The 13,247-nt window shown below is 34.9% G+C and overlaps 1 protein-coding gene across 2 annotated transcripts in view; it reads left to right on the top strand.

The window, feature by feature from the left end:
* Positions 1–13,247, top strand: part of LOC138715328 (uncharacterized) — a 1,341,767-nt gene that overhangs the window by 528,635 nt on the left and 799,885 nt on the right. The window contains exon 1 of one of the 2 annotated variants that reach the window (XM_069848119.1): positions 6,902–7,037. The exons of the other annotated variant lie outside the window; for it this stretch is intronic. The gene's annotated coding sequence lies outside the window, so the exon portion shown is untranslated. Of the gene's footprint in view, positions 1–6,901; positions 7,038–13,247 lie in introns of those variants that run through there. 2 annotated transcript variants of the gene reach the window in all.

The raw sequence follows: 13,247 nt of genomic DNA, 5'->3' as shown, positions 1-13,247 counted from the left end.
AAAAGCAAAACATATTTAAAATATAAGTTTCTTAATATACAGGATGAGTCAGGAGGAAAGGTACATGATAATATTGGTGATTCTGAACAAAAAAAGTTTATATGAACATATGTCCTGTTCTTAACGGTTTCGGAGAAAACTAATGGAAACAATGAGAAACATGATAAGTGCAGGTGATAGTAAATTAAAACATTGTTACCTTATGTTCTGTTTAATTGTGTACTTTTCTTTGCAGAACACGTTCAAAAAGTTCACCGTCAACTTCAGTGCACTTTGCAGTTCTTGTAGATAGCTGCTACGTTGCTGATCTGAGCTGAGTCGGACATTCCTTTACTTCAGCAAAAAACGTGTAAAATGCGAGCGAGAAGTTTCCACTTTGCGCTTGTAGATTTCGCTCTTAAGCCAACTCCACGCAGAGTAATCCATTGTAGTAATATCGGGTGACCTCGGTGGACAAGAAATTACTCCAATGCCTAGGATACGTTTCATTGATCCTACTACAACCTAATGTCGTTTTCGTTGTGTCCGCATATGAATGCTGATGAAGAACATGAGACTGACGCCCGTGATTTTCAAATAGCTGTATGTCAGATTCTGTTAAGATTAGGGCATATGTCCATATAAACTTTTTTTGTTCAGAATCACCAATATTATCACCCCTCACACCATGTACCTTTTCTCCTGACTCACCCTGTATACGCTGTGGGGCGGTGATGACGATTATGATGATGATCATGATATTCTCAATTTCACTTCATTCATGGGGTAATTTTACTCATGATCGCTGTGACGTCCTCCAAAGGGGTTATTTTATGTTAATTTAAAGCTTTTTGATAGTAGTGCTTCTTTGAGTTCATTTATTAATTTAATTTGCTATTCACCTACATAGTCATAATTAGGGGGCGGATTTTGATGAAAAGTCATTTTCTTATTTTTCACATTAGGACGATGCCTATTAATAAAGAAATCCTTTCTATGTTAATATCAACGTAAAAAAGTACTGTAATTTCTTATATTATTTTTTATGTTTTTGAACTAATAGGTCATTTTTAATATTTTTCGACATTTTCTGGTAATTTGTAATACTTTGAAGAACTTTTAGATCATTTGGAATGCATTTTACTTTCTTCTTTACCGATAGGTCTGTTAAATTATTTTCTAACCAAATACAGTAGGTCAGTAGTAATTACCTACTGAATAAGTGAATGACGCTGTGACCACAATTTGTTTTGTCATTCACAGTCCCTCATCTGGAAGATCTGGTAACAAAAGTGAAGCGCGGAAGGAGGAGGAGATGGAGAATGAAGGCACTGACATGGGTCACCCCTAATTGAAACACATTGTAAATCCTCATTAAAATCTATAGTTTTCCCTTAAAATCTTCATTTTGTTGCATGTCCTATTCCTTTATCTTAGCCAAATTCCAGGAAGTTGCCTCCTCTCTCTGAGATTTGCAGGCAGTAACTGAAACAAGGTGACTAATTTTTAAGAAGTTATGGTGCGAGTGCGGTGAATAATATTTAAATGTCATTTTATTTTAATCTTTATGTCATTTTTCCATTACTTTAAGGGCATTTTAATGATCATTTTAAGTAGATTTTAGGTCATCAATATCCGCCTCCTAGTTATAATATTGTTTGCTGTGATGTACAGAGTAATATCTGTTAAGATTGAATTTCTTTAACTGATTAAATGTCTGCACTTCCTTCAAATTCAATATAGAGCATTTCTTTCTTAATCACACTTAAAAGTGAACGTGGTAGATCTCCGCTTATCACTTGGAATTGGTTGAGACATGTTCTTCATCTGTGAACTTGTAGGTTACTCTTATAGTGGTTAACACTGCAAGTCCATTTGTCTAATGGCAGCTGACGTCACACGAAGCAGACCGACAACTTGCCACGCGGGCGCCCTTGCTGCTCTTTGCCCGTAGAACGCTATCGTTCACAGGTCTGGTTTAAATATATACATATCACTATAAATATGTAGCCTTCTCGGTTCTTCGACCTAACCGCAGTGATTTTTATCTTTGGGAAAACGTTGAAAGATAATGTATAAAATAATCCACATCCCTATAAGAACTAAATAATAGCAGCAGGGAAAACATTGCTTCCAGTTTTCAAAGGGGACTGCAGCGAATGATGCGTAATTTCTTAAGCAGGTGCAAAAATTGCTTGGATAAGAAAGTTTCAGAATATACTTTCTTAATCTGAGTAAGTGAATGACGATTTTGTTGTTTATATATTTTTTTTATAATACAGGGCAATTACAAATGATTTATCAGTTTTTAAGCGGCTGCATAAAGAAAAATATAACACTTAGAATAATATATGATACATTAAAATAAACAGAAACTGTCCAAATTTCGGACACACCTTCACAACTGTTCGATGTGGCTTCCTCTCGTTACAAGACACACATCGATGCGATATTGAAGTTCGTCCCATAAGCGCAGTAGCATATCCGTGGTAATGGTCGTAAATGCATCTGTAACGCGATCCTTGAGCTCAACCAAAGTTGCTGGTAGTGGTGACACGTCCACTATGTCCTGTACACACCCCCAGAGAAAAACATCACAGATCGTTAGGCGGGGGATCTAGGAGGCCACTGTAACAATGCTGTCATCTTCAGCGCATCGCCCAATCTAACGGCGAGGCAGCTCTGTGTTCAGGTGGCAACGCACTTCAGTGTGCCAATGGGACAGCGCCCCATCGAGTTGCAATATGAAGTTATTGGAATCCTCAGTTACTTGAAGAAATAACCATTGCTGCAGCATAACTTGTCGAGGAATGACATACTGGTCACAGCTTTCTCCGTGAAAAAAAAAAAGAAAAGGCCGTACACTTTCGATTTAGACACTGCAGCAATCACTTTCACTTTTGTAGAATCTCGTTCATGTTGTGTTATCAATTGTGGGTTTTTCAGTCCCCCAGATGGGTACATTATAGCGATTAACTTTACCACTCAAGTGAAATGTGGCCCTGTCAATAAACACTAGAAGGTCCTCAAAACCATCATTCTCTTCCATATCGTTTGACGAGGTCTTTCGGTTTTAGCTTTTGCAGAAACTGTATGCGGTATGGTTTCATTCGCAAACAAGTTCATAAAATTTTCCATACAGTCGGTTGCGGAATACCAAGTTCCCGACTGACGACTTCTTGAAGGCTGAGAATGAGACTCCCCCTCACTCGCTCCACTGTTTCATTAAAAACGCTTGGGCGTCCACTGCTTTTACCTTTACTCACGGTACCAGTTGCTTTAAATTGACGATGCCATCGTAGAAAGCTTTGGCGACCTGGCGGTGAAGTTCCAGGGTATTGTCTCCGGAACGCACGCTGTACGGTAACAAAGGAAAATGACTTCTCATATCCAAAACTGCGAAGGATTTCTGCTGTATAGACACCATTTTGAAAACTATGCTTGTGCTGTCCTCTGCCTACACGCGCCATAATCACAACAATGGAAAAGTTAACTTTCAGAATTTTTATTTAGATTTCGTGATTAGCACAAACATATTGCATCCATAGTTTTCGCAAATGTTTGATTTAAAACCTGATGAATTATTTATTTGTAATTGCCCTGTACGTTACATTAATAGTTTGACCAGAGCGCTGGACTTACAATCCTTCAGGTTCGACCCCTGGCGTATTTCCTATTTATATCTTGTGTTGGGCAAGCCTGTGCTCCAAGTAACATATGAATTTTCTCCAGGAGCTCCGGTTTCCGTGTGACATCTCAGCAAATTCCCATCTTCATTTCATCGCGGTGCAGCGTAGACCAGCGTCCTATGGCCACGTTAGGCAACGACTTTTGATAAATTGGTCCACATAACTCACTTTATATGGGTGAATGACGGACAGTCAAGTATCCGTCATTCGTACAAAAAAGTTTGCTATTTGTCGCATCACCGACACCGCTCTGTCTTCGTAACCAACGTGTGGATGCTCGCCCGCCGATAGACAAAGTTACAGCTTTCCGGACTGGTGATAAATTGTTCTTACCCGTATTTAACTCCCAACAATCAGATATACGTATTGCAGAACATGATTGAAATTATCATAAGATGTTTACATTCATATTTCATTCACGCAACTGCTCGAATGATCGCTACAGAGTCTATCTCGCAGGCTTAGTGCTCTCATAATCATAGAGCACTGATTTTAAGACTTACACTGTGTTATAAGTAGAGTTCGAAGTTGAGGTACATTTATTCAGAAGTTAAGTACACACAGAATAATACGGTGTCTACAAAGCAGCTGGCAAGGTCGTCCCTCCCCTCATACACACATCATGTAGTTCGATGGAGGAATATAGGCAAAGCAAGTAAAAAATGAAATAGCTATTCACCTGAAGGAGAAACGTAAATATTTCGTTGGTTGTAGAAACTTAATATTATTCTTAGGCCTGGAAATAGTTATACAGGGCAATACTATTTACAGAGGAGCTTTGTAACAATTTTAATAATAATAATAATAATAATAATAATAATAATACTTAATTATTGGAATATCAGAACGCATACCATTTGTAACTGTAGGGCTACATAAATTGAAAAATAAGGAAAAGAATCAACATAAACTTAGTAATTATAAAACATAGGGACAGAAATAGACTTGTCTGAAACTAATCAGATTACTCTTTCTACCATACTGCTTGCTAGCAGTAAAGTTAATGAGAGTGGTAATAATCAAAATCTCATATTATTTAATCGTTGGAATGCTGTAATAGAAACAGAATTTAGATAAAACATTTAGAAAACAATATGTTCTGAATGCACAATATGTTCTATTTAATATAAACCTAATCCCCGTATTAGTAAAATTCGTTACCAAGAAACGAAGATAATATTATACTTAAAATAAAAATAAGTGAAATATTATATTTGGTAAAAATTTAATATTAGTAAGAAATAAAAAAGAAAGTTTTCTAGGTTAATTTAATTACAAAATAGAAGAAGGTAAACCAAGAATCAAATGAAATAAAATGAAGTACCAGTATCACAAATGAACAAGACACTTATTTAAAGTACATAGCATGTTAAATATAATAATATACTAATACTAATTTAAATTGCATATTCTAAATACCTCCTATTCCTAATTTGGATTTATACGGTATAATTTTTAAATACAGATACCGGTACTTCAAAATCATGTCATTATACATTTTAGTCCACAATTAGTGCTGTGTTTTTTTTTTTTTTTTGCAATTGTGGCGCATTTTGCTATTTCAAATAAAATTACTTGTTTCTATGGTAAGATTGTTTTGTAGAAGGAATTTAATAATGTATACAGTATTTAAAAATTTGCTCAAATTGAATTTCGTTCTTGACATCGCAATGACTTCACGTAGTCCCAACTGTCCCAGCTTCAGTTCCAGTACATACGAAACCTCCAACTAGACCGGAAAATGTAAACAAGCCCTAGCCTGTTCCCCTCCCTCTGTCCAACACTCCGCTATCAGTCAATCTGTATCCCCTCCATCGGGACTTGAACTTCGCTCTAGAATATGACATTAGGAGAGTTCAGGATAATAGAGAGGGTTTGGAATTGAACGGGTTACATCAGCTGCTTGTCTATGCGGATGACGTGAATAGGTTAGGAGAAAATCCAGAAACGATTACGGAAAACACAGAAATTTTACTTGAAGCAAGTAAGGCGATAGGATTGGAAGTAAAACCTGGAAAAGACAAAGTATATGATCATGTCTCGTGACCAGAATATTGTACGAAATGGAAATATAAAAATTGGAAATTTATCCTTCGAAGAGGGGAAAAAATTCAAATATCTTGGAGCTACACTAACAAATGTAAATGATACTCGGGAGGAAATGAAACACAGAATAAATATGGAAAATGCGTGTTATTCTTCGGTTGAGGAGCTTTTGTCATCTAGTCTGCTGTCAAAAAATCTGAAAGTTATAATTTATAAAACAGTTATATTACCGGCTGTTCTGTATGGTTGTGGGGAACACATTTTGAGAGAGGAACAGAGATTAAGGGTATTTGAGAATAAGGTTCTTAGGAAAATATTTGGGACTAAGAACACAACGCAGAACTGCACGTATTGTATTTTTCACCTGGCATAATTAGGAACATTAAATCCAGACGTTTGAGATGGGAAAGGCATGTAGCACGTATGGGCGAATCCAGAAATACATACAGAATGTTAATTGGGAGGCCGGAGGGAAAGGGGCCTTTGGAGAGGCCGAGACGTAGATAGGAGGATAATATTAAAATGGATTTGAGGGAAGTGTGACATGATGATAGAGACTGGATTAATCTTGCACAGGATAGGGACCGATGGTGGGTTTATTGAGGGCGTCAAGGAACCTGCGGGTTACTTAATAGCCATTTATTATCATTATTATTATTATTATTATTATTATTATTATTATTATTATTATTATTATTATTATTATTATTATTACTACTACTACTATTATTAGCAGTTATTATTTCTATCATTATTGTCATTGACATTTTTTCACTATTATTATTATTATTATTATTATTATTATTATTATTATTATTATTATTATTATTATTGCAGTTATTTTAACATCACTGAAAACCCTTTGGCTCAAATTTAAATACATATTAAATAAATAAGTTGTGAAACGCATGAGAGTACTTTTAGCTTTCTTTTCTTTTCGTTCTTTCTCACAGCTCTTAAGTTTATCTTAATGTTCGTCAATTAGCCTATTGGTTCATTTCAGTTTCAAGTACTGAATCGTAGAAGCGCCACCTGGGGTGTGTTAAGTAGGTTTCCCGGAATTCTTTCGCAGAAAATTCAGTTTCTCGGCCACAAGAGCGCAGCACTGTCATGATGTACGTTAAACTCACTTTGTTCTCTGGGCAGTGCAATTAGTTTCGCAATGACTAGAACAAGTGTGCGTTCATCTAGAAGTGAGTTCCGTTGATCTTCGACGAAGTGGTTACGGCTATTGCAACAGCCTGAATTCATGCTTACCAACTTTATAGCAAAGCATCCAGGCGTCAATCAGAATTTTGGATGCGTTGAACTGCTTCGCATAAGGTTAGTATTTTTTTGTTTTTCTGCTGTTCCATGTGGCAGCGTCTTGATCTATTTGTGTATGTGTGTGAAATTTATCAATTTTTAAAAAGGTCACAGGGTGATTTATACCTCAACTTTTTCTTTCTAATTTTACAAAACAGGCCCACATATGCAGCAAATAATGTTGATATGGTAACATAAATGTCGAGTTCTTCACTTTTTCACCATTTCCATATGTCGACAATATTGTTTATCCATGACCATAACGAAAAACATGCCTTTACTAATTTTTTTTTTGCGTTTGTAAAGTAGGCCTTTATTCAACATTACTTTATTTCACTAGTGAGATAAAGACTTTACCTCACAGTTTGAACTTTATCTCACAGTTCATTAGTATTTTCCTAGTACACACGTATACTTTTCCATTGAACTATTACTCAAGAAGTTAATATATTAGTTACTAGATGTCACTACCTCTACTTCTTTATTACCATTTCTTAAATACACAAACACTCAATCTCCTTCTCTTTTCTCTATCTGCTACGTCGTAATTTGTACATTACATCCATATCTTATATGCATCTTTATAAAATTTTGTAATAATTTACCTTTTAGGATGCGAGGAGACTTGAACCTACGAAGTTGAGTTTATAGGATTTTAAAACAACACGCATTAGCCAACTGAGCTAAACAGACACGATGGTTAATTAAGTTTTAATATTGATCTTAAGTTTACAGAAGTAAAATGTGAAATTATTTTAATCACATTAGTCCCCTGAACACTTCTAAATAATCCCTGAAACATCAAAAATACGAAAATATACGTTTAAAGTGAAAAAAATATATATTAAAATTATATAATTAATTATAATTTGTTATTTATCCAACGCCTTAGATACCATTCTTTACTAATCATGGCCTCCTACATCATAACCTATCTAGTACACGTACTGATTCTAAAATCCATGCCATGGTATGTGATTACATGAGGACTTATTTTCAACGTATTTTCTTTTATAAAACATAATTTTTCGTTATGGTCATGGATAAAATTGCGTATGGTACTTGTGAGCGTGATCTTTATTGCACTCGTGTAATTTAAGCACTCGGCTGACGCGTCGTGCTTAAATCTTTCCACTCGTGCAATAAAGATGCACTTACCTCACAAGTACCATAAATAACTATTACATAATACTTATTTGCTATTCATGATTTTTCTCTACCAATTTTATTTTTTCTTGTTATACTTCTTTGCTATTAATGTTTGTTTCTTTTTCTTTTCTCTTGGGTCCATTTTAGTCTTCATTTCTGTTTTGTACTACATCTTTTCTCTTCTCTTCCTCTCCTTCCTACTCATTTTCTTCCTCCATGTTCTTCACTGCACAGCGTGTCACGGTACCCATTTTGTCTTGATATTAGATTTTTCCTACACCAGGTTTTTAATTACAAATCTCCACAGGTAGATTAAGTGCCTTCCGCAAAACACATACAAACATATACAGAGTAGAAGTGAAATAGCCTTGCAGATTTTCAGAGCGAATAGCTCATGTTGTATGCAACAAAAAACTAAAATACAGTATCATATTGGTGGAAAGTTTATAGTTTTCTTCTCAGAAAAAAAAAAAGGTAACTTGGTTTTTGTCCATTTCGATACGAAATCTAAGAAAGAATAATTAATCTCTCTGGCGTATTTCAATAGCGTGGATGGTTTTCGTGTAAATTTAATTTAAAACCCTCTAATTTCAAGCCACCGCACGATGCGAGCAGGTTGCAAACGTCGAGGCAGAGAGCAGCTCACCTATTGAGACACACCGAGTTCGTTGACCTCCTACATCTGTATCATGAGTAGTGTGTGTTAGCGGTGATATTGCCGGACTGCTGAAATTTCAAACTTAATTTTCTAATTAATCGTGCATTTAATAACAGAACGATTACGTTTTGTTATTAGATTTTCTATTTATTTAAATTTACCCTATCGTCCCTTATAATCTGCAAGGTTAGGCCTATTTCACTTCCACTCGGTATATATTATATATATAATATGAATACACATATAGGCTATGTATACCATATATTTTTTCCGATAAAATATAATATGACGAATATCAAACAGTTTATTTCTGTGTGCAGCTAAATGGAGGCCATCTTAGGAACTTCGTTTTCAAAACTTGAACTTTTTCACACAAAAGCAAGTGACACGTTAAATACTTCTTATTAATAATTTGTAAGTAACACTTAAGACACATATCAGTAACGAACGTGAAGGATTCAAAATAGCCAGTTTTTTAGGTACACTTCGTAGCATGCAACTTCAGCTAATTCGTTTTACGAAAATTTGATACTGTAACTTATATTCTGAGTGCGGATATTGATATAGATTATAAGAGGTAATCAACTTAATTAAGCGTATCCAGGTTCTGTTTCTAGTAGGAAAGTGTAGATTTCTTTCCTTAAGGACTGAGTCGAAAAAGTGTAGATCTCTTTTTATCTAAGACTGAGTCAGTCTTTATGTATATTGCCCCAAGTTTGTCTTTCTTGTCACAAGTGGTGACCTTGCGGCATTTACGTAGGATTCGTGACTGAAAGCTGCAGCCTTTATGATTGGAAAAAGGTTTGGGAACGGCAATTCTCTGCATCTTTTTTATGGTCCACCAGTCAGAGTTTTGTAGTACCTAGCGAAAAAAATTTGTGTAGCAGTTCAGTGATTCGTCATTACTACTGTATACAGCTAGTAGCGTCACTGGTAACTGAAATGTTTTCATCGCTAACAGAGTACCAGCATCTTCCTTCTACCCACAACAATGACGTGTGTTGAGATCATGGACAAGCACGTTTAGCGACGACAAACCTCAATAATTTGTGAAGCTTCTTATTACCTACGTATAATAATTCTCCTTCGAAGAAGTACCAAAAGATAATATATACAGTAACTCACGTAATTAATCATAATCATCTGCCTTTAAGAATACAGCTCATCATTTCATAACTTCTGAGGATTCTGCACCAACATACATTCATAAGCAACAGGATTGAAGATTATATGGATTTGTAACCGCATGTGGTGATACTTTTTAACGACGCTGTATCAACTACTAGGTTATTTAGCGCCGATGCGATTGGTGATAGCGAGATGGTATTTGGCGAGATAAGGGCGAGGATTCGCCATAGTTAACTGACATTTGACGGTTAGCGAAAATCTCGGAAAAATCCCAACCAGCTAATAGCCCAAGCGGGAATCGAACCCACGCCCGAGCGCAACTCCGGATCAGCAGGCAAGCACCTCATCCGACTGAGCTGCGCTGGTAATCTGGCAATACTTGAATCACAGCAAAAGATAATAATAATAATAATAATAATAATAATAATAATAATAATAATAATAATAATAATAATAATAATGGTAACAGTTAATAATAGATCTTGTCGTTACTAAAGATGTCATTTAATTCAGTAACCACTCGGTATTTTTATACACCGGTACCGTAAATAACTGTAGTACATCCTTAATGCCACTGTGACGTCAGTGCAGAACGATTGTACCGGTATAGACGTACTGTATCACAGAAATACCGGTATAATATAGGTAAAACCATATAGGCCTAAAGTGAATATAGCCGAATATTTGTAGTTCACTTGAGCAATATTTTCGACAGTTCATTTAGTGAGTACTAGCCTATTACATTACAAATATGGCGCTTCTGACCGACTACAGTGTGCAATTTGCCCGATCTAGCTAGACAGAAATCAATTTTCGACTTTCTGATTTCGGCAAAAATGAGTGTTAATTTGTAGTTTTGACTATACAGTGAATGTTGGGATGCATCCCTTTAACAACTGTATCAGCTATGTTTTACTTCTAGGTTAGTATAAACATTGCCTTATCGCTCCGACCCTACGCTACGAGTTCAATCTTCGTACAAAGCGCTCTTTATAAGGACGTATAAGTGGGGGCTTTTGTGTGATGAATTTGATTCACTGTGATGGAATTTGTTAATCGAAATATGCTTTTTATGATGATACATCTATTCGTTCTTCCTTTAATTTTACTGTGTATCACGAAAGATTTTTATAACGACTGCAAATATATATTTAAAAATAATTTTCAAGTTTTAACGAAGCTTAAAGTATATAGCAGAGGTGCTCTCGGTGGGCAGGAATCGGACGTGCCCTGGGCAAAGTGTGCACGTATAGGGCAGGCGAGGAGTTCAGTGGCGGCAACTCAGTCGCTAATCTCCTAGTGAAAGCGTTCTTAACCAGAGGTGAAAGTCACATAAAAATTTAACATTTATACTCGATATTTTATTTCAATGTAAAAAACAGAAGCGTATCTAAAATTGTTTCTGACTTTTTTACATTTGTCTAGGGAAGGAGCTATAGCTTTCACCACATTTTCGAAGGGGTCCGTGACTCAAAATATTAAGAACCTCTGTACTATTGGGATTGACAATATTTCATCGCTTTACTTCAATATGAAGTCTCTTAAAATTAGAAAGTTTTATTTATAACATATTTATATTATCTAAACAACAAAATGTTTTTCTTTATGCATTTTCTTTTATGTTTTTGACAACAATATTTAATTACTTCATTCCAATTTGTCTTTTCAAATTAGATAACAATATATTTACATTATCTACCCAACGAAATGCTATTATGATTTTGCTTTATGTATTTCCTTATATGTTTTGCTTTCTGTGTTTTGCAATAAGCAGGGAAATGTCTGAAAGAATAATTTATTTTCCTAAAACAACTTACCTTATTGATGACGGATTGCTTTAAAATTTCTATTAGATGCATATGCTTATCTCCAACAGTACTATTATATTATGTTTGAACATGCCTGGTATTGTAATGAGACTCAACGTTATTTATTTATTTATTTATGTATTTATTTATTTGTGTATTTATTTATTTATTCATTTATTCACTTATTTATTTATTTATTTGTTTGTTTGTTTGTTTTTGTTTTGTTTGTGTGTTTGTTTGTTTGTTTGTTTGTTTGTAACAGAGTGTCCACATACTTTGCATTTGCCACGTTCGGCCAGTTTGAACAGAAAGAAATCGTTCCTATCATTGGGAACCTTGAATTAATTTAAATGTAGTGCCGGTACTTGTTGTGTTCTCTTTGTAAATAGTTCGCTTATTGTAGCATAAAATACTTAAATCTCCAGTAATTTCATCCCTATATAATATTATTTTACGTTTAATTTGTACTTCAGTAACTAATATTTTCTTTGTTCTTAAATTCTACAGTAAATTGACCAGTATTTATTAATTAGATATTGTTTTACTAATTTAACTTTATTGTAGATGTAGTTTTAATCCATTGGTAGAGGGGAAGAGAAAGCCTGATGATCTTATCTCTATCAGATTAAATAAATAAATAAATAAAAATAAATTCATTAATTAAAAAAGAGGGAAAGAAAAGAAGAAATAAATAAATGGTATGTAAAGAGCTCAAATTTTACGAGACATTGGCAATTTGAACATTGTTTTATGGTTCAGAAACGTGGATTCTGACTAGAGCTCAACAGAAAAGAATTGAGGCCGCTGAGATGAGACTCTTAAAGCCACTAGCAGGATTTAGACTACAGGATCATAAGAGAAATGAAGATGCACGTCAAGAACTGAATATCGAGAGTATAACAACTATAATAGAAAAAATATAGAGATTATTGGTACGATCATGTAACAAGAATGCCCAACGACAGAATACCTTTTAGAACATGGTGTTAGAGACCTACACAAAGAAGACGAGTGGGAAGACCAAAGAGGCAGAGAGACCAGTTTGACGGATAAAATTCTGGAGGCGGAACAAGCCATCGGTCTAAACCTTGAAGTTATTGATGATGATGATGATGATGATGATGATGATGATGATGATGATGATGATGTAAAGAAATAAATAAAGACGGAAAAAAGTAAGAAACAAATAAATAAAGAAATAAATAAAAGAAGAAAACAAATAAATAAAAATAAATAATTAAGTCCGACAACGAAATAAGTATCTGAATAATGAATAAGTCAATGAATGAATGAATGAATGAATGAATATTGCTTGGTTACGCAAGGATTGAACGGTCGACACTGTCTGCTGACGTGTGGAACAGGTTAGAGGCTCACAGGAAACCCACAAAGAAACTTAAGCATTATATTCTGTGTTTTTTATGCAACGGTACCGGTTTTCTCTTTTTGCGGAAACGTGCGAAAATGTCCGAAATTAAATTCTTT

Source organism: Periplaneta americana, chromosome 15 (assembly GCF_040183065.1).
Source record: "Periplaneta americana isolate PAMFEO1 chromosome 15, P.americana_PAMFEO1_priV1, whole genome shotgun sequence".
Classification (NCBI taxonomy): domain Eukaryota; kingdom Metazoa; phylum Arthropoda; class Insecta; order Blattodea; family Blattidae; genus Periplaneta; species Periplaneta americana.
The sequence above is the reverse complement of the archived record's forward strand: the minus strand, read 5'-3'. Positions and strand labels throughout refer to the sequence as shown.